Source organism: Patella vulgata, chromosome 6 (assembly GCF_932274485.2).
Source record: "Patella vulgata chromosome 6, xgPatVulg1.2, whole genome shotgun sequence".
Lineage (NCBI taxonomy): Eukaryota > Metazoa > Mollusca > Gastropoda > Patellidae > Patella > Patella vulgata.
In genome coordinates this window covers 50,302,080-50,324,755 of record NC_065884.2, presented here as the reverse complement: position 1 = coordinate 50,324,755, position 22,676 = coordinate 50,302,080, and the positions used below count along the sequence as shown (strand labels likewise).

The 22,676-nt window shown below is 36.9% G+C and overlaps 1 long non-coding RNA gene across 1 annotated transcript; it reads left to right on the top strand.

Moving 5' to 3' along the window:
• Window positions 1–798: 798 nt before the first annotated feature.
• Window positions 799–11,613, top strand: LOC126823627 (uncharacterized). Its single transcript, XR_007681232.2, has 2 exons — window positions 799–1,543; window positions 10,886–11,613. It is a non-coding gene; the product is annotated as an uncharacterized LOC126823627 (long non-coding RNA).
• The last annotated feature ends 11,063 nt before the right edge of the window (window positions 11,614–22,676 follow it).

Here is a 22,676-nt window from a genome sequence, read left to right as displayed (position 1 = left end):
CATGTGTTAGTCCCGAATTGGCCTAGTTTGTGTTGAGTCTTCAATTAGCTCCGCCAAACAACAGACTAGATAGTTGGATATTTTAAAACGGGATCTAGTGACATTTATTTTTGAGCTAGCATGTAGCATGGGTGACTTTACTTTTTGTGGGAGGGTGGAGTGGGGACTGTTGCTGTTTCTCCCTTTATTATTATATGGTACATGTCCAATTTTTATTATCAATATCACCGCGGATAGTCTGTGTTGAACCTCAATTTATGTGCACCATAACCATTTATTTTTATGGCATGTGTATACATTTTTATTATCAATATCACCGCGGATAGTCTGTGTTGAACCTCAATTTATGTGCACCATAACCATTTATTTTTATGGCATGTGTATACATTTACAATTTCACTCTTATACATGTGTACCAAACAAATGATTTATCACTGTTCAAGATTACCGTCGTCGATGTGTTTAGGCTTTTTGGCCTGAAAGCGTGACATCGCAATCGTCGCTTGGTTCTTTCTCACCTGTTCCATCCGTGTGCTGGTACGGACGGACCGTCGACTTCCGACTGGTTCTCGAATTAATCGGGAGTAAGAATCGGATGTCCCACTGGGTTTCCAGTGCATGCATCATTTTATCAAGGAAGTATTGTCCCAGTATACGAATTTCCGTATATAATTGTTAAAACGGATTTCAATCAATCAAAATGGCATACGTATTATAATAGGTTTTACATAAGATTCAACGTAAATTGACCACGATAACTAATCTGTGTTGTGCTTGTGAGTCTTATTTGTGTTCGTTATTGTAGCTTTGGCAGTTGCACGCCATCTATATTAATTGTTTCTTTCTGATCGCTGATTGGCTTTCCTTGTCGCCGAGATCAAACTGTTTCGATGGGTTGTGGCTTAAACGATGTAATTGCTGAATGTTATCACACGCGTGGGCTTGAGGTCTCTATTGATATAAATACACACTAATAATACAGCTACTTACCAGTTACTTCCTTGACGTTGTGCTCAACAACATCAATAATTTGACAAGAAAGGCAGGACATAGTGAATCCACTGGAAGATTGTCAGAATTTCGAACACAATTTTCATTGGGCAGTACCGTAAAACGTCAGACTTTACGCAACTGTGTTAAACTTTTAGAGGGGAAAAGGTCGGCGATCAAAATTTACTACAAAAAGTTTTTATTCTTCTAACGATACCTTTTAAAAAAACCTCACTCGATATGGCTGCCTTCTATTTGCAACTTTTTTGTGTCGCTACGCTAACGCTGATTTTAGTACCAGCACAAGGACAATCATATAGCGAGTGTGACCAATTCTGCAAAACCGTCTCCAAAAGTAACAAAGAACTTGAATACTGTGTTTTCTACATTTGCAAAAGGGCATACTTTCATAAAGTTACACGATTTGGCAAAAGGAATGTTCAAAACGAAGATGCAAAAAGTAATCTGATGTCTTTACCGAATGGAAAATTCTTCAATAGCCTTTTCAGGCGGGTTTCTGAAGATGCCAATTAAAAGACCTTTTCGAAGTACCGTAAGTACATTTTCTATTTTGTTCATATTAACTGCACAATGTTGTTCTCAAAACCGGTTTATAGATATATTTCATGTTCAAATCCGATTTTAAACACTAAACCATTGATTACAATTAGTCTAAACTATGCTCATGGATAGAAATGAACCCTACGCGTTCCGTGACGATGAAGATGTGGTATGATGCCAATATTGTGGGATTACAATCTTTTTACCTTGAAAATTTTACATCTAAAGCCGAAACCAGTGCTGTGATATATCCAGTTTTGTGCTTGTTGTTGTCGTTACACTAAGCCAAGAATAAGATTAAAATTAGTAAACAAGCCGATTTCCGCTTACTTTTTTCAAAACAAGCATTTAAGTATATATAGTTCGCCCAAATACTAAACGAAATAACATATCAAATCAACCCAGTATATACTTTGACTAAAACCAAAGAGCTCTCGTTCCTTTAACATACCGTTTTATATAGTTATGGTTGTAAGTAAAATTTATTCCGATAACTGAAATTTAATCCAACTATATGTATATCTTCTTTCAACAAAAAAGGTTCTGTTTGAAATTTTATTATGATATATCTGATATGTTAATAATAAAAACGACATTTTGTAATCATGACACGCGGTTAGTAGCAAAATGGTGACATTTGAGAGGGGACGCGTGTCATTGCGTTCCTTCGCTAAGCTCATGGTATATTACTAAATACCACCCTATCGTGATTAGCTTATTCCGTTCTAGAAGATTTATTTTATAATTTAAAACTTATCCATTTGGAGTATGATGAAAAAGACCGAGGGCTAATGGTGTCGCGTCAAAAATCTCAACCTGGTGATCATGATAAATGAACCCTAGTGGCGAAAGAGTTTAATAACCCTCGGTTATCAAGTACAGTTTGTAATTTAGTTCCATCTTATTCATTTTAAAATCATTATAAAAGTTCATAAAAAAATCATTTACGCTTTCTGTTAAATTAACGACATACACGAATGACTAGTCGCTTTTACTCCATTAAAGCGGCCGTCAAAAATTACGAAAAGTATATTAAAAAGTAAAACATTTAAATATTTGGCTACAATTCTGTTAAACAATACTTGTTCAAAATTTATCAAGCTATGATACTTCATTTGATTTACCATTTATGGTACTGTTACATCAGTTAAATTTTCCATAATTTTAGGTCCCCACTGTCGTGCGATGCGTTACGATAGGATTATCCCTATTATGATACGACCTGATAGGATCCCCACGATCACCCCACAGAGAAAACCACGTTTTCAGTCGTGATAGTGGGAACCTAGCACTAGACGCGCTAGATCCCGACATTTGTACGATTTCTCTGTTGGAAGTTTTGTCCTAAATAATCCCACATATCGTTACCACTGAAAATTTTAGAAAAGTCGACATGGCTATTGTGTCGATTGTACAGTACATTTAGAGTTTATTAAAGTAACTAATGCCTATGAAATGAAATGGAGTCTAACGTCTTACTGTTCTGCTCCGAACTGGGCTAATGAAGACGGGCATACGCCATACAGTGTGCTATGAGAAATTTTGCCCGGACAGCGGCACTACGGCCTACTCTTATATCGAATTCCAACTGTCAAGGGATCTTTTACGTGCACGCCAATGTGTACACAGTTCCTCGTCCCATCCGAACACAATTTTGCCCGGACAGCGGCACTACGGCCTACTCTTATATCGAATTCCAACTGTCAAGGGATCTTTTACGTACACGCCAGTGTGTACAGAAGACCTCGGTTTTTCGTCCCATCCGAACGACTAGACAGCTGTCCTTGCCAGGCCCTCCGTCCTGTATCACTGACAAAAGGGGAACAACTCTGGAAAATCTGGATGAACTTTCTCGGCCAATGCAGGGATCGAACACCCGACCTCCAACAAGCCAGCGTCTTACCCACCGTAATCCCCCTAATGCCTATGGTACAATCCCATACATGAAACAGTTACATAGGAACAGTCAACCGATATACATATTAACACAATCAACCGTTTACCAATTGGTTCAGACTGTAGTATCCAACCGTACATTATTGCATTCATTGAATTCGCTGGTTTTCATGTTGTTTGGGATTAAATCAACAAACAGCAATAAAATCAGAAAATACGTTCAAACCTGGAAATGACATTGACAACGCCATAATTTTAACCAGAAACTAGTTACGACCGGTCATAAAATTTTCTGAAAACCAGTGAACCCGAAAGCAGGCACAAACGAACTATACCCTTACAAATTTGACTAATAACAAGATTATAATAATATGCTAAAGGAATATGGAAGCTATAACGCTGAATAGCTAAGCCGTCGCCAAGGTTGGAGATAATGCTCTGTAATGGTAATTGAACAAGCTTTTGAACAATTTTTATACGTGTTAAAATTATTTTTTAGCTCTGAATCGTCAATGGTTTTAAAAAAAAAACTGGCAGAAAAGGTTTAAACAGGCATTATGCAAGAACTAAATCTGCCTATTGCAGGTCTTTCTTTAGGTCTTAAATGTTATATAAATTATTAATTAGACATTAATTAACATGACACTGTATGGCGTATGCCCGTCTTCATTAGCCCAGTTCGAAGCAGAACAGTAGGACGTTAAACCCCATTTCATTTGTATCTTTCTCACCGTGTCTGAGTCTTGAAAATGCATCATACACTTCGGACTGTCCAAGCTTTAGAAACTTAAGGCCAAATGTTTTTCTTAGCACAACCAGCGGTTGCCAGGCAAGATACGCTTACATTTGGCAAGTGATCGATAGTGAACAAAATAAAAAATAAAAGCGATTTTTCGTACAACCAGGGGCCTCAATCCATAAATTTATGGTCTGAAATGCGCAAATATCAAGAGGAACTGAGATCTTTGAAATATAAAGATATATTTTAAGTTTCATTAAAATCGGATAAAAATTGAGACCTCTAGAGCGGCCATTTTGTCGTACAGTTTCATTTCGATTTTCCCGAAATTCGAATTCGACCTTCATTATGGTGGAATGATGATATATTTAAACGGTTTTTAAAATCGGATAAAAATTGTGATCTCTAGGGAATCCACAAGCTTAAAATGTGATTTTTCGAACAATCAGGGGACATAATCCAGGAAGTTACGTTCGGATATGCGTAATTATCAAAAGGAGCAAAGATCTTTGTGATATAAACATGAATTTGAAGTTTTTATCAAAATCGGATAAAAATTGTAGCCTCTAGAGGGTCCACAACCTTGATATACCAGATGCTAACACTATTTTCGTACGAGGGGCGGCCATTTGGTCCGGCAGTTTTGTTCCGATTTTCACGAAATTGAACCGACATTACGGTGTAACGGTGATATATATACAAACGGTTTTTAAATCGGATAATAATTGTTACCTCTAGAGGGACCACAATCTTGATATAGCATATTGCGTACAAGGGGCGGCCAATTTGTCCGGCAGTTTTGGTCCGATTTCCACGAAATTCGAACTCAACCATCATAAGGTTGTAACGGTGATATACTATAACATTCTTTTAAATCCGATAAAAATTGTGACCTCTATGGGGACCGAATGCTCAAAATGCGATTTTTTGTACAATCCAGGGCCATAATTCAGGAAGTTACGATCCGATATGCGCGAATATCGACAGGAACCAAGATCTTTGGGTAATAAACATGCATTTCAGGTTTCATCAACATCGGGTGACAATTGTGACCTCTAGAATGTCCACAAGCTAAACACGTGATTTTTCGTACAATCAGTACCCATAATCCATGAAGTTATGGCCCGATACATGCCAATATCGAATGGAACCGAGATCTTTGGGAGATAGATCTATATTTCAAGTTTCGTTAAAATCGGATAAAAATTGTGACCTGTAAAGTGTCCACAAACAAATTGTGAACGGACGGACAGCAAAATTTGGGCGTATAAAAATAAAGATTTATTTTAGGTATAAATATACATATTCGGTAGTTTGGTTTTGTTTTTTTATGGCCGTTTTAACTAAAACTTATATCCATTTCGTCTTTTTTATCCGATCGAATTCCGACAAGAAGACTATCTACTGGTAATATTTTGATTCTGGTTCTCTATTAATTGTTAAATAATCAATTTGGGTACATTTTAGCGTGTATTAAGCCGTGTAAAATTTGATATTTTCCGAAAAATGAAAACGACGTACAGGGAGGCTTTAAGTATAAAGCTTAATAAATTCCCACATTAAAAGAAATGAAATGAAATGAAATGGGGTTTAACGTCCTACTCTTCTGCACCTAACCTGGGCTAATTGAAGACCACATTAAAAGAGAGGTATAAAGTAATCTATACTGATGTCGTGTATTGTTTGTTCTATCTTTTCTTCAATATCTTCTCTGCCTTTGCCAGAAATGAAACACACATACTTTGTTATTTTCCTTCATTGTCTCGGGTATTCACGTTTTTCAAATATATAAAATATACAACATATTATCATATAAAAAATGTGCTTCTTGTTAGGGGTTGTCTAGAAGAAATTAAGACATTTAGACACTCACATTTGGTCGTGGACCTACCAATCAGATGTCTTATTGCGTATAGTTACTTTTAAAAGTTTTGCCCTTTTTTAAATAAGTGTGCAACCCCCGAGCTCGTGGCATAGCAATTAGTACAAATAGCCACCTAACCTCAAGCTGTAGGACATAATGTATAGTCAATAAAGTCCACCCTCACTACGGAAACACAATTCCTATAATTGCACGATTTTAATGTCGTCGGAACTAACATAAATACATGGCTAGAAGGTGTCTATTATCTTTTAGATTGCTGTGAGATCAGTCTGTGGGGATATACAGACAACACATGCTTACCGAATGCAACAGAATAACAAAACACGAACTCCTCAAATAAGATATTTAATTGCCATGTTTTTTTAATTGGGACATAATTTGAATGTTTACATCGGATTCGATATAACCTTTACAGACACAATTCACCCACCCGTCCTTCGTTTAGAAGCCTCGTTACCACCCTCAATTAGCGTGGGTTGTCTTAATAATGTCAAATTTCGAATTTGGAACGCTTTTCGCGGTGTTATTTTGCGGTTGAGAGTTTGTGAATGATACACAGTTCACATTTGCAATTTGCATATTTAAAACCCGACAGAAGATGTACACGATAAAAGGATAAGTTGTGTAAGAGTATAAGACATTTAGGGAAACGGACGTGGATGTGGTCCTTTAATTTAATATAGTGTGCGTTTAATATATGCACTTGATAACTTGTCTCGTTGCGTTAATAGCATAATACATGCATGTACTTGATAAGTATACGTCAATTGCTTTGAAACTTGTTCAATGTATTTACGTGATACAAGGGACCGTCGCAAAATTTCAACACTTGCGTACAAATGACACCGCATTAAAATCCATCTGTGTCAACATTTCTTACTCCTTCGGCGCGAATGGGCAATTGGGTGGGCGGATCGAGATCTATCCGCGGATTATTCGTTGTGGACGTTGGTGTTGAAATTTTGTGACGGTCCCTAAATACAGTTCTCAATCTGGTTAAAACATAGATCCTATTTCGTTTCGTTTTTATAGTTCAAAATTTCGTTTTACTTGTCTGTACTACACTTGGATCTGGAAGAGTTGTTATTTAACTGTTACGGCGAGCTTTAGGCGTGTTTTTCACGGAACTGTGGGTAATACACTAGTAACATCAATGCTGATTGGTTAATCAAATGTCTGACGTCATTGGGTCATAAGTCTGTCTTTTGACCCCTGACGTGACCTATCACTATAACTTGTCAGATCTTCATGTAGTGTAGGCCATCTAAAGTATAAAAAAACGAAACGAAATAAATAGAGGATATTTGTCGTTTTAGAGTGAATAACATATTTTATTTCATCGAGAAGCAAGACAACTTATATTTTCACGAATGCGTAGCATGAGTGAAAATATAAACGTTTTCTTGCTTAGAGATGAAATAAAATATGTTATTCACGACAAAACGACAAATGTTCTATTTATTTTATGATTTTACAATCATTTTAGGTAAAAACAACTAGCCAGTGGAATAACACTTTTATTTCACTGATAAAACGCGGTATTCCACTACTGATCATAAAATATAGATCTGTATTTTAATCAGATTGTACTAGTTCTATAAACATCCTCATTATATATTTGATGCCGGTGCTATTAATTTTGAGAAAGAGTGTACCAAATTGCGAAAAAATACTTTATATAAATCTCGTATCTATTGAATTGCCCACAGTATAATTTAGCCTAACGGTAATTTACAGTTTGTGAAAGCTTCTTATATGGAGTAAATTGCCATCTGTGGGGAACAATAATATAAATGATTACTTGTTACCAAACGTCGTATCTAGTTAGTTCTTGATGAACGGTAATTAATGCCAAATTAACAACTATACAGAATACATGATAAACTAACTCCACAATGACCCTTTTTAGTTGACAATGAATTTCTCATCATGACCATTTCGCCCATAAAAAAAAACAATACTGCGGTATCGGTTCTTCTTTAAAAAGAAAAATACCGTGTTCTCTCTACTAATGTTTAGCCAGAGAATAGAGACGGGGTCAAGGTCCGAATTTAATTAATTTGATTCAGTTTAATAACGTCTTAAACAGGCATTATGCAAGACTAAATCTGCTTATTGCAGGTCTTTATTTAGGCCTTAAATGTTATATAAACTATTTTAGTAGTTAGACATTTATTAACATGACAAGACCATAATCAACTCTTGATAGGTTCGATTTTCAACAGATTTGAATCCGATGTGCGATTCAACTACGGTTGTTGATTAACCGTAAAACGGATAATCGAGACTTTGTTTATTATCATACTAACGGTAGTAATGGCGATCGAGGCTAGGTCATAATTATATCGCTAATATCTAGGTTCAAGAGTGAAGAAATTTTACTGAAATGCTCAGCATAATAATATACCCGTTACATTATCTACTTTTTAAATTATAGCGAGAACTGTCAGCTCTTTATCTAATCTTCCATAACGCCGCTTTAATTTTCACCACGTTGGAAATCAATTCAAATACTTTATAAGATTTTGATAGATATTATTTCTAAGACTCGTTAAACTACGCAATAATCATACATGTAGATATCCGTGCATTTGTCAGTTTAACAAAATCCCTAAAAGGTTAACCTTTATCATGAAATTTTACATCATAACCCACTTGACGTGATTCATGAATGTTACATATTATTCACGTATCACTTGATTATACATTCTCTTAAAAAAAGTTTTCAGTTGTCGCCGTTCGTCACCATTTGTCGGTAAAAAACTGCCACGCCATGATGGTTGGATCACACCAGGTGAAGCCTGCTGCTTCGACCAATGCGCAGACATCCCGCAAATAGCCTTGATTGACTAGACGCTTAACAGACAAAAAAAATGTAGACTACACGGGTTCGTTACATCAAATTCGTACCAGATAACTAAACTCAAACATAACATAAACTATTATTAAGACACTTATTTGTATTGCAATACTATAATCAATTGGCCGTGATATTAGATGGATTAGAACACCTGCGGCATTTAATAATTTGACGTTAAAATGGAAAATCGAGACTTTGTTCATTATCTAAATCTTACATAAGGTCCAATTTGTCTTTATCGCACATACATCATGCCATAATATTTCTGCTGGTCTCTCTCAGCGGGTGAAGACTGCATTATTGTTGCATCAGGAAATTATGGGATCAATTTTAAATCCAGTTCCTTCAATATAATGGCCAGTTTTTATATTAAACTACGAATTCAAATCAATTTTATCCATTAATAAAATTTTGACGATGGGAAAGATTTTTTTATTACCCAGAAATAGAAAATCAAGAAAAAGAATCGAAAAAATTGTTATCTTATAAAACCTATCGATTTACTTTGAGCTTTCAATTTATGGAATGGGTACAATCGAATCTTGGCTACCGTAATGTCAAACTAAATGACTGACAGAAATTTGCCAGGCATTTTACTGGCAACTTTCTGTCCGTCATTTTCCTGTAAAAAATACACAAATAAGTTTAGCAGTGTATACAGAACTGAATCACGACATCCTGATCGGAGACGATGTGCATTATAGAAGACAATTTGTCAACTTCATAGGTGTTTATCACATTTGTATAAGTTAATAGATAAAGAGAGCAACGATTCTGCGAAAAACACGATGGTTATTCGGGAAAGTTTGTACTCATACAAGCCCACTCCAGTAATTTACCATTCCAATTATTCCTACCATTCAGAGAGTTTCCACGGCCAATGACAGTGACGTCAATAATTCCGTGATAACTACCGCATGTAGATTCATTTTATTCTCGCAGATGTTCTCAAACGAATTAGTGTGCTTAAAAACCAACTACATTATATTTTATAATATAATATAAATGTATTGAGCTTTTAATGCATGACAACTTTATCGAGTTTAATCCAAAAACACATCAGTGGATCCGGACTACTTTGTATCATCTAATTATCCCAGCAAGTGTCATTTATGGGTCCCCGTTGCTAATTTGCGTAATAGCTCTACGTGTTATATCACAAACAGAGCAATAACCATGAACAATTGTAACGGAAAAAGAAATGATTACGATATCTCGTGATAACTACAATTAAAAATAGTATACTTCGAAGAATTGTTTTTACGTCGGTAGAAAGTGTCATTATATAAATAACTGTCACCTCCCGAGGTTCTTTTCTCCGTCAATCTTATGTGAGACGCAGCATCACCTATGGGTTTTTTAGCAGAGGCAGGATACCGGGGACATTCTGGGTCTGTTTTAAGGGGAAACTGAAAGAAATGTCAAATATATATAATATATATTATATTAGTTTTAAGCGAAATTAGTGTAGCATTTTGAGCTTGGCTTGACCAAACTCTCACTATATACGGCTCTGGCCGGGGGATGGGCAAAGCGACACTACTCTTAGCTTCGGGACGAAATCACACCCCTTGACTCAATTACAGACATTATGATGTACAGTGCACATGTTAAACGACTCGTTTGCCCAATCCCAGCTATGGAAGAAATCAGACATTCCAATATAAGGACACTAAATTTATACGGCTTTATGTTTGCGATTTTTCGTTATCGCGTTTTTCTGCACTGCGACATACTGGTATACACAGAAATTATATCTTATGCAAGAACACAATAGACTGGAACATAGCTATAGTCCGTATTGTCATTTGACGATGTTCATGTTATGTAAAAAAAACAAAGCCTTGAAAAAATCGAGATGCCTGTGGGCAATAAAATCAATCAACACATGACTATTTACGTTGGCTTTTATTATTATGGTGATTAACTGAATATTTTCTTTTATATCTTTCAGAATCTTATAAGACCATATCAACATTATTTGGAAATACGATACCATTCATCTTGAACAGTTTATCAAAGAACTATATTTGGAATTTCGGATTTCCCAAAGCTATACCCTATCCATCGGGAGCAACCATATTCACTGCCATCCATTTTTGTGTATTTTCAACTTCACCAACTGAGATTAGTTTTTCACACTCCTGACTTTACCCGGAAGCATTCTGCATTATTGTGATCATTATCCAACCCATAGGGACATCCAGTAAACCATGTTTATGGATGATATAGTCAGTAATTACATATTAGAACTGATAGATTTTAACTTCGGTTTGGGACTAAAACTAAATTTAAGTTTTTATTTCATCATTTACTTATTGTATTTACAACCCAGCGTGAATATTCATTAAATGTATATCATAAAATAATTGTACTTTTAAAGACAAATCAGATACCGTATAAGTCGCTTGGTATGGTGCCCCGTTTGTCACGACATTCCCCAGTTCATTAATTTACGTAACCATTTTTCTGTCTGTGTTTATTAAAGGGAGAGGTATGGTATATTTAATGTTTGCACAGCTCTAATTTTAAATTGTTTGTGCATTTATAATGTTGCACCAATAAGAACCACTATTTTGACATATATATTTTAATCTCACAGTATTGTCCAAATCAAATGTATAGTATATATTGATAATGCACAAGTGAAATGAATTTGTCATAAAATGATTTTCAAAAATTGCTATCTTTGTTTTCTTTATCTATTTGGTCCTAATTAATACCCGTCCACTACAGTGGTTGACAGTGTTCTGAAAAGCATAAAGAATAAGAACGCTTACAGCAATTAAATTGAGATACAAAGTATAAGTGATTTTTAACTGGACAAATGTCTTCACGGAAAATTTGCAGATACGATAGTCGAGTGGTGGGGAAAATGGACACAGAACTAGAATATTCCGGCTTCCAGATGTGGCCGCGAATAACTTTTATAAGATTTTTCCAGCTCTGTGCCCATAAGGATTGACAGTGAAAGTCGGTATTATATTCGCCAGTTGCTACATTCACCAAACTATTCGACCATGGTAATTAAACTCGTTGCCACTTTTACCTGGTATTTAAAACGTTTTCGGTTGCTATTGCTCTTTCTTTTAAGGGTCCATGTCAGATATATTTTAGCAAATGAGAAAGTTTAGACCCTAGGCCCGTTACAAGAAAGACAGATGCAATAGTGTTTAAGTAACCATGATTAAAATATAGATGAACAGTCATTTCTGGCCTGGGTTATTGTTTATATTTACTACAACTAGTCGCTTACGCAAGGTCTGTGTTAGACTTTCCTGTATATTCACACAAAGTCAAAACCATACATTGTTTTAAGCGCGCTCTTTACTGCAGCTGTGATATGGTCGGAATACGCATCGATGTTGATAAAATTACATTATCGGCTGCATGTGCATTTTCCAGGTGGTCTAAATTATAAGTGCGGTCTTTGTATTACTTATTTGGTGAGCTTTCGGTCAATAACCCTTATAGGATTGTCGCATTTGTCGGGCCATGCTTTATTTACAGTTTAATGACGTTTGATTTGGAAACTTAGCCCTACTTGGTTCATTCCCATATCGCCGACCCACCGAGTTTTAGGGGGGAAATTTTGGTCGACGTTATGGGAATGAGTGGCCAAGAACAATAGACCCAAGCTGAAGGATAAACCTCATTAAGCAGATAATTTTGGGAGCATTTATTTTCTATTTTTTTTAAAATTTATAACAATCTTTAACACATAACATAACACAATTTTAAATTTTTGCACATTTAAAGTGTCCAACATAGTCCAAAAATTCTAATAAATTCAGTCTTCCTTGTTCATATCTATGCTTGGAATCTTCAATCTTCCTGTTGATATCGGTGTATTTTTTCTTTTTGGGTGGTTGTCGCTGGCCGCTTGCATACTGCAGTAACTGAATTTCAATCGTCTTTTGCTCTTCTTGCAAAAATGCCATCACTTCAAAAATATTAGGATGAGCTTTTCCAATTAATTTTTTTAGCCGTCCGTGCCATCCCTCTAATGAGTTGTTGGTTCTTCGTGTGGTTTGGTTGTGGTTCCATTGAATCTGTGTAAATTGGCCGTCTAACCATTGGGTAACCATATAGTCGGCCAGTTGTCTATATTTCTCATTATCTGGTACTTCGGCCATTATTTGAATCCATGCTTCGTCGATCTTAAAATAAAAGAAAGATACATTTATCACTAAGTCGTTATTCTTTCTCTTATTCACTCTATACTTAAAACCGCCAACACAAAGGTACCTGCCCCCTTTTGCTGTAGGAATACACTTAGATTGTAATAGCATTTTTTTTTTTTTTTTTTTTTTTTTTTTTATATGGATGGGTGGTATGGAATATGGTTCCTTAATGTAATGCCAAACCAGTACAACCCTAGAGCTATCCAGGCATGTTGAGGTTTAGAGTGTCTTAATATTAACTGGTTGATGATTTTAAGGTGAGAACATTGAATTTTTAAGTTTATGTCCAAAATGTTTAACCCACCTCTTTCCAAATCTAAAGTGAGCGTTCGACGTTTAATTAACTCTATATTATCTGGCCAAATGAATTTAAAAATTATTGTATTAATAATAGATTGATAATATTTATCAGGTGGGATTATATAACTGGTGTACCAGATTTTACTAAGAATGTACGTATTAAGTACCGTTACTTTTTCTTTAAGAGACAGATTTTTTGACCGTTCTTTAAAAAACTTCAGTTGACCTAACAAAGAATCAGTTAATTTTTTCCAGTTATGGTATTTAATATCTTTTCCAAAATAGATTCCTAAAACTTTAATACTGTCTTTAGGTATTAAGTCTGTTGTATTGTTGAAATAGTTTATTTTCAAGAGTTCAGTTTTGTTAATGTTTAGTCTTGATCCAGATATAGCCCCAAAGGATGTGATTTCCTCGACAGTTTGATTGATTGATGTTGAGTTAGTGATAATAGTTGTGATATTGTCTGCATGTTGGAACAATTTTGTATCTATTTTCATGTTTGGTATTTTAATTCCTGAGATGCATTTGTTTTGTATAAATAGATTCCTAAAACCTTAATACTGTCTTTAGGTATTAAGTCTGTTGTATTGTTGAAATAGTTTATTTTCAAGAGTTCAGTTTTGTTAATGTTTAGTCTTGATCCAGATATAGCCCCAAAGGATGTGATTTCCTCGACAGTTTGATTGATTGATGTTGAGTTAGTGATAATAGTTGTGATATCGTCTGCATGTTGGAACAATTTTGTATCTATTTTCATGTTTGGTATTTTAATTCCTGAGATGCATTTGTTTTGTATTATTCTTGATGCAAGCGGGTGTATTGCTATTGCATATAATAACATTACATTAGCCACCGTAAAGAAATGAATATGAAATGCCTTGGAATGATTTACGTATTTATAATTATTGAGAAATAATCACAATGAATTGAATTTCGATCACCTGTCAGCTTCATGTTGAACTACAGCCTATTATTTTATTAATTAATGAGTGAGTTGAATTGACAAAATTCAAGTTCATGTAATTTAAGTGAACTAAATACATTTTATTAATGTGAGTGAGTCGACTTCTGATAAAAATCAATTTCAGTGAACTATATTAATAATGACTGGTCCCTGCCCCATTAACGCTTTTAATCCGTTTTAATCCCATCAAAGGGTGCCGCGGTCGACTTTCCAAAACTCGGTGGGTCGGCGATATGGGAAGACCCCCCCCCCCCTACTTGTATCGAAAGATTATCTGTGAAATCTGGGATCTATTCTTTTCTTGAATATATACTGTTCGTATTAAAGTTAAAGTCAAGCCCTTTTAACTGAATTTAGATTGTCATTAAGTTGAAATAACAAAGGGTATTCATTCGTTATTCTTCCTAACTTAGGAATATGCAGGTCAAAAAAAGTGCACAACACAATACGGACACAACACAGGATATAAATACAATACAAGCACATGTCTATCTATAGTCAACGTACATATACCCAGCGCCAGACCAAAGACATATACAGTAACGGACAGAAACGTGTTTTATAAACAAATATATCTGCGGTTTCCTTTCAAGTACTTGGTGTCCCCGATTAAATGAACAAAATTCAGTAACCGGATGGTTTTGGATATAAATTATAAAGGCGTTGAAAATATGTTCATATTCAAAATCAAACCCGGGCAAGGCGACACTACTCTTAGCTTCGGGTCGCAATCACACCGCTTGACTCAATTACAGACATTATGATGTACAGCGCACACGTTGAACGACTCGTTTACCCAATCCCAGCTATGGAAGAAATCAGACATTCTAATATAAGGACACTAAATTTATACGGCTTTATGTTTGCGATTTTTCGTTATCGCGTTTTTCTGCACTGCGACATACTGGTACACATAGAAATTATATCTTATACAAGGACACAATCGACTGGAACATAGCGCCCAGTTTGTTGACAGAACCGATATATGTTCGGTCAACGTTATTTAATAGAATTAAATTGGAATTTTGAAGTAAATTATTCAGTTTATCTCTAGCATTATTACTAAAAGGGGAGCCCCAAATGGAGTGGTGACTGTTAAAATCTCCACATATAATAATATCTTTAGCTTTTATTTGATCATATATTTTATACGCTTCTTCCTCAATGATTTTACACGGATTATAAATGTTAACTACGCTCATATTTTGTTTGTCGGGTTGTAGCTAATCCGATTAACTCAACTTCACCAGAGTCTATTCTAATAAACTTATATGAGAGCTGTTCACTCACGAACATTGCAACACCTCCAGACCACCCTCCCTCCCTCGCTCCTCCCATGTCAGGTTAGGGCGATCTTTCCGCAAAAATGCGCACCCAATCAGTTTTGGGTCGTTCTCCTTTGGACCTAATTTTGTTTCCTGTATGCATATTATGTCAATTTTGGATTTACTTACAAGGTGATTCGGTTCTGTTATACGTGGTCTGAGAACATTAGTATTTATTTGCATTATGTTTAACTTATTGAATATACCGATGTAGGTTATTCGATTATTTTGATTGGGTTAGTTTAATTTGTATTAATAAGCCCGTTAGAATATTCGTTAGTATATTTTTTATTTATTTTGTCATTAGACTTGGGATTCTTCTTGCTTTTATGCACCTGTCCTTGGTTCGATGCAGTCTCGACATGAACAGACACGATCGTTATTCGTTTCGAATTTTTCCTTTTCAAGGCGGATTTGCTCTCCCTGGATTTGATTCGGCCGGTTGTTGAGCAATTGTTAGATATTTCCTTCTTTTTAGCCGCATGTGAGATGTAATCATCTGACTGGTCAGATAACATTTGATCTTCACAAACCTCAATATCCGATTCAGCTTTCTGAGTATTGTTATTTATTTACAGATGATTTTCAATAGCTACGTTCTCACTGCATGCGCATTCAATGCGAATTCCGGAGACCGGCCTCCGGAATTCGGATTGGTTTCTCCCGGTTTAAAAGCGGTGCGTCACATTACAGTTTATTCGGAATGAAAAGCGCCACACTGAATGCGCAGTGAAGGTCATTCATATCCAAGATGGATGCGCCAGGCATTCGTATTGGTGATCTTATGATGCTTATGTTTAATTTCCTGAGGCAAGCAAGGCTACATCAGCGACGCCGGGTCTTACATCTTCGACAGCTTGCCATGCAGCGTCGGGCACGACTTCGTTGGCACCAAAATCAAATGCGAATGAGGATGATTACTCGTTTGGTAGCGTTTGCTATACATCGACACGTATGCACATGTACTTCACTCTTGACTCTGTACATTATAATTGAAATGGTATGAAATGGGGTTAAACGTCCTGCTGTTCTCGTCCGGCTGGGCTTATAAAGACGGGCATAGACCATTTTCCCGGAACGGCGGCGCTACGGCCTACGCTTTAAGCGAATTCCATCTATCAAGGGATTTTTTACGTCCATGTCAATGTGTACACGGGAACTCTGTCTTTCGTCCAATCCGAACGACTAGACAGCTGTCCTTGTCAGGCCCTCCGCCCTGCAACACTGACATGGGGAAACCACGCCGGAAAATCACGATGAACGTTTTCGGTCAACACCGGGAGCGAACCCTCGACCACCAGCTTCTTACTCACTGAACCATCGTGGCTCCCATTTCATAATCCAAATCCTGTCAGCACTAAATATACATAATGTAAAGCAATACTTTTTGTTGGCAGCTATATGCAATACATGCTAGAGACTAGACTCCACTCCATGATATTAAATGTTAGCATAGGGCAGAAATCGTAATCTGAATTTAGTGTGTTGTAAATGTTTGCATTACTGACAAAAGGAAAAGTATGCCACAACCCTTGTTGACTGCTCGGAGGACTTGGCTGCTGAGGGCGTATGTTTCGTTGCCTGACAACCTATCGTTAGCTGGTTATGTTACCGCAGTATTTGTTTCAGTGACGAATGGCTACAGCTATGTAGGCTACACCCCAGCATGTGCGCAAAATTATCGTTTCCGGTAAAACTGTTGATCTGAATCATGCGTGAAACATTCAAATCTTGACTGCGAATACCCCGATTCGGAATAATTGTTCCGGGTTGACTTCGGAAAAATATACGGATTCGTTAATTCAGATTCAGTTCGGTTTTTATCGAATTGGGTGTGACGCCAAAGTCCGGAATAAGACTTTATTCTGAATTCAATTCAGATTGAACCCCTAGTGTGAACGCAGCTAATAATAAACCTTTTTGCACTGTGTTTAATAACGTTAATTACAGAGTCTTGTCCGATATCCGATGAGTTATTTATAGAAGCGATTACGCCAAGTGTTGTTTCTAATAAAAACTCATAAAAAGAGTTTCTGTTTTTGGAAAGTTGGGGTGTAGTAATTATGTGATTCTTTCGATTTATCCTTATCTAAGATAGAGTTTTATTTATACTCTTTCCTTGTGTCCCTTATCCATCAATTAATTGACTGCTATCAGTTATGGCCAGTTAAAACAAACGATTGCCATGAGGAAGAGGTAAAATCAATGGGGCTCATCCTCTTATTCAAGATCTTTAGATTCTTAACATATTCGTCAAGTTTCACCAGAACGGGACAACAACGGTAACCCCTCGGGGGAGGGGGGGGGTAGTAAATCCATACGTATTTCAAAATATAAAATGTACGTTAAAAGCAGGGATTATAGCTATAGAATGTAAGGTCTGATGCGTACCAAAGTCGAACTCATCCAAGAACTTTTGATCCTTAACACATAGTTTAAGTATCATCGTGAAAAGTCCACAAACTTCATTCATATTGAACATTTTGTTTAAACGTCAGGGGCAGATGCGCATGAAAATTGAACTCACCAAAGAACTAGTGATAAGTTTCATCTAAATCGTAAAGGGGATGGCTATGGGATTGGAGAACAAACAGAAGCCTATAGATCCCCTCTCACGTGATTATTGCTGAGGATTGTGGGTTAGGATAAGGCCTAGGTCTTGGGTTAGGTTTGGCGCTAGCCCTGTGCCTTAATATCTAGATCTAACCTGGGTATTACATGCTTTTAAGGGGAGCGACCATTTTGTCGAACAGTTTCGGTCCCATATTCACGAATTTGAACTCAATCGTGATTATGGTGTAACTTTTATCCAATTGAAAGGTTATTACAATCAAATAAAAACTATGCATTCTACAGGGTCCACAAGCTAAAATGTGATTGTTCGTACAATCGGATAAAAATTGTGATCTCTAGAGTGTCCACAACCTTGGTATTATACATATATTTGTCAAGTTCAGCATCAGAGGAATAACCCACCATAGATTGTTATACGCCCACATTTTCACGTCCGTCCGTCAACAATTTGTTTGTGGGGACATTACAGGTCACAATTTTTATCCGATTTTGACGAAACTTGAAATATAGATCTATCTCCCAAAGATCTCGGTTCCTTTAGATATTGCCCACTGCTTGTACGAAAAATCGCTTTTTTAGCTTGTGGACCCTCTAGAGGTCGCAATTTTTATTCGATTTTAAAAACCGTTTCAATATATCACCGTTACACCATAATGATGGCTCAGTTCGAATTTCGTAAAAATCAGATCGAAAACTGCCTGACGAAATGGCCGCTCCTTGTACAAAATAGTGCAAAAGTATCACTGTTGTGGACCCTCTAGAGGTCACAATTTATTTTATCTTATTTTGATGAAACTTAAAATATTATTATATCCCGAAGATCTAGGTTCCTGTAGATATTCGCACAACTCGGACCGTAACCTCCTGGATTATGGCCCCTGATTGTACGAAGAATCTATTCTTTTTTGACCTTGTTCTCTGTCTATCTCTTGCAAAATGTGGACGTAGCAACCGCTCGTGTTTTCATGGTAAGGGAGTTAGAAAAAAGGAAATAAAATTTCACATCATTGCCAGAAGTCGCCCAGAAAGCGTCTTCGACGATCTAAACACTCAAGAGCTTCCGGGGTCTGAGCGGCCCTTGAACCCTCGCCTAAAGACCTAGGATGATAGCCCTCCCCCCTCCAATCAAGAATTGCTTCCGCCGGTCCTGAAACGTGTCTTACATATTTATGTTAAAACATCTCTGTTTAGGTCTCGTGCACGTAAAATCACCTTTGGTAGATGGATGTTGACGAAGGGCAAGCGAAAACGCCGCTGTCCGGGCAAAGTTTCACCCAAAGCAATCTGCATGGCGTATGTCCGTCTTCATTAGTCCGTTTCATTTATTTCTGTTCAGGTTATTAGCTAATGAATTCAACTGAAGTAGAGGACAATGAAGGCGTGATCATGTAAGTACTAATTACTGGCACTATATCTATCCTCCGAATGATAATAGTATCTAAAACAGTGTGTCTTTATCCTGGAAACGAGATCGAATGGGCCTTCTATTCAATCTCATGTCTCCACCCAAAGCTGGTCTAAGCCTACTTTTTGTCTTTTACTAGCAGGTTTCTTAGTAAAAATATGTCTGCGATATTACCTAAGTTGAAAGAGGACGTAAAAACCCACCAATGAACGAACGTAACAGTATCTAGCGCAAATGTAATCTCGATTAACTTTATTGTGAGGTGTAGTTGAAGGGAAGTAATAGCGTTTTATTTCGTTGAATTTTATTCCAATATCTGCGGCATGAATCCTGGTTTCGAAACCACTCTCCGGGTAAACGCTCGCGGAACTTGCAATAAAAGTAGTCCTGGTCCTTCTGATTTCTCTGGGGTCCACCAATGTTAAAATTGGCATACATGTAACGGAACCCTTGGCATTGGTGTTCGAAAAACAGATCTGGTGGTAAATTAGACGTGTCTGCACTCAAACGGACGATGTCTCAGTGGCCATGGTATAGACAGGATCGATCGCCAAATTATTTCTATTTACAAGTGGATCTAATTTATTTTATTTAATGATACAACCTAAATAAAACCGCAATGTGCCAGAAGGCTTATTAGCATCTTCCATATATAAATTATAAATATATATATATATATATATATATATATATATATACGCTTTTGGTTACGATTGACGTCGTAGCAATGTATCCCAGCATTCCACATGCAGATGGTCTGCGAGCATTGAAGACTGTCCTCACGGAGCACCACCTTCCCGCAGAGACAGGCAATGGAATATGCAAGATGGCGGAACTAGTCCTCACTCAGAATGTGTTCGAATTTAATTCGGAGTACTACTTACAGAAAGCAGGGACTGCAATCGGTACCAAGTGCGCTCCTAGTTTCGCAAATATCTTTATGCATGTGTTGGAACGAAATTTACTGTCAGTGTCGTTACACGCCAGACGTATGGCTTGACGATATATTTTCAGTGTGGACTGCCGGTGAAGAGAAACTCGTTGAATTCTTGAACTTTATTAACACTCTCCATCCTTTTATCACGTTCACGTTTGAATATTCGAAAACTAAGGTGAATTTCCTCGATGTTTCGATCTCTGTCGATGATAAAGGTAACATTTCTACTGGTCTATATACGAAGCCTACCGACACGCACCAATACCTCTTGAACAATAGTTGTCATCCGTATCATATCAAGCGGAGTATAGCCTATAGTCAGGCTATTCGAATTATCAGAATTTGTTCAGAACTGGATGTTGCCCGTTTACGCTGTAAAGAACTAGCGGGGTACCTTGTACAACGTGGCTACAGTCTCAAAAAAACTAAGGCACAAATTCGTAAAGCCTTCGACAATTACCTGCATCCACCCTTATCAAGTGAGGACAGTGATCCCAAGTCGAAAGTCAAGAATGTATATCTAACGGTCGAGTACCACCCAGGACTTCCAGATATTAAAGGTATACTCACCCACTACTTACCACTTCTACACCTTTCAGACAAGATGACGAAAGCCGTTCCAAACACGCCGGTCATCAGTTTTTCTCAACCTACCAATCTACAACGGATACTCACCAGAGCGAAATTCAGAAATACCTCCGATAACGCCTCGTTTGAGCCTTGTCGGCCGTGTCTCAAAGGGAAAACGAAGCCTTGCCAATAATGCACCATGTTCAAAACGGATTACGAGATCAAAAGTTCTACTACTGGGAAAATGCATCGATGTAAAAATTCCGCCATCAACTGTGACTCGAAATGGCTCATTTACGTTATAGTCTGCCCAGTTTGTTCCACACAATACGTGGGACAGACAAACTCGCTACGATTGCGTATGAATGGACACAAACATGACCTACGTGAAAACAACAAAGGGAAACTCACGAAGGACGAAGACTGTGTGGCATTAAACAGACATCTGTCATCTCACTCACCCAACGGATTTGACTTCCAGATCGTAGAGAAACTAGACCCGGACTATTACCTTAACAAACACAACGGACAGAAATTGTTAGAGGAGGCCATGAACCGAAAGGAAAAAGAATGGGTTTGGAAGTTAAATACATTGGCGCCCCATGGTATGAACATTTCAGACGGATTTCATTCACAGGCTCATAAGAAACGTAAAAAGCGAATTTTTGTCAACACTGAAATTTAATAGTGTCTTATTTACGCTAGGCCCGTTATTGGTTTCAGCATTAGACTTCTATTCAAATCTGTAATTTGTCAAATTCAATTTTCATGATTTTGACTTTTGTTTTATTTTATTACATATCTTTGCTAATTAATTTTTGTCATCGTTCACCTTTAACTTAAAACCCAAACCGCTCAAATCTAGACTAAGAAACCCGAGAGGGCCTAACGTTATTAGTAACCAAACTCAAACGCGTAAACATTCGTCGGCCCAAACCAACGCACCAATGAGGCACCAAGTCCCACCTAGAAGACGAAATCGGAAAATCGAATCAGAACCTTCAAACAAACCTATCCGAACAAATGAAGAAAACAGTTTTTTAGGCCGGGGCTAGTCCAGATATCGGGGCCGATGGAAAAAAGAACCCGAAACAATAGATCCAATAGTGATAAATACCAATGGCATTGAACTCTGTAGGAATGATATTCTGTTATTTGATAAGGGACTAAAATTTACCCCAACACCCTCAAATGATAGTTGTTTACTCCAGTCTGAACTGACACAGTTTTGTAGAAAACAGCGCCCCAGACATCATTTCTACAGAGAGGATGATTTTCGACCCCCAGAACCCAAAAGCCTGGCTCGAAACAAATTTACTTTCATAACAATTCATAACAACTATAGCAACTCATAAAATTCAATCAAAACCCACCATAAAAAATCTAAATAAAGGTGAATTGAAAATAATCAAAACATAATTATCAAACAAGCAGATAAAGGAGGAGCTATAGTCGTTATTGATAAGTCATTCTATCAAGATAA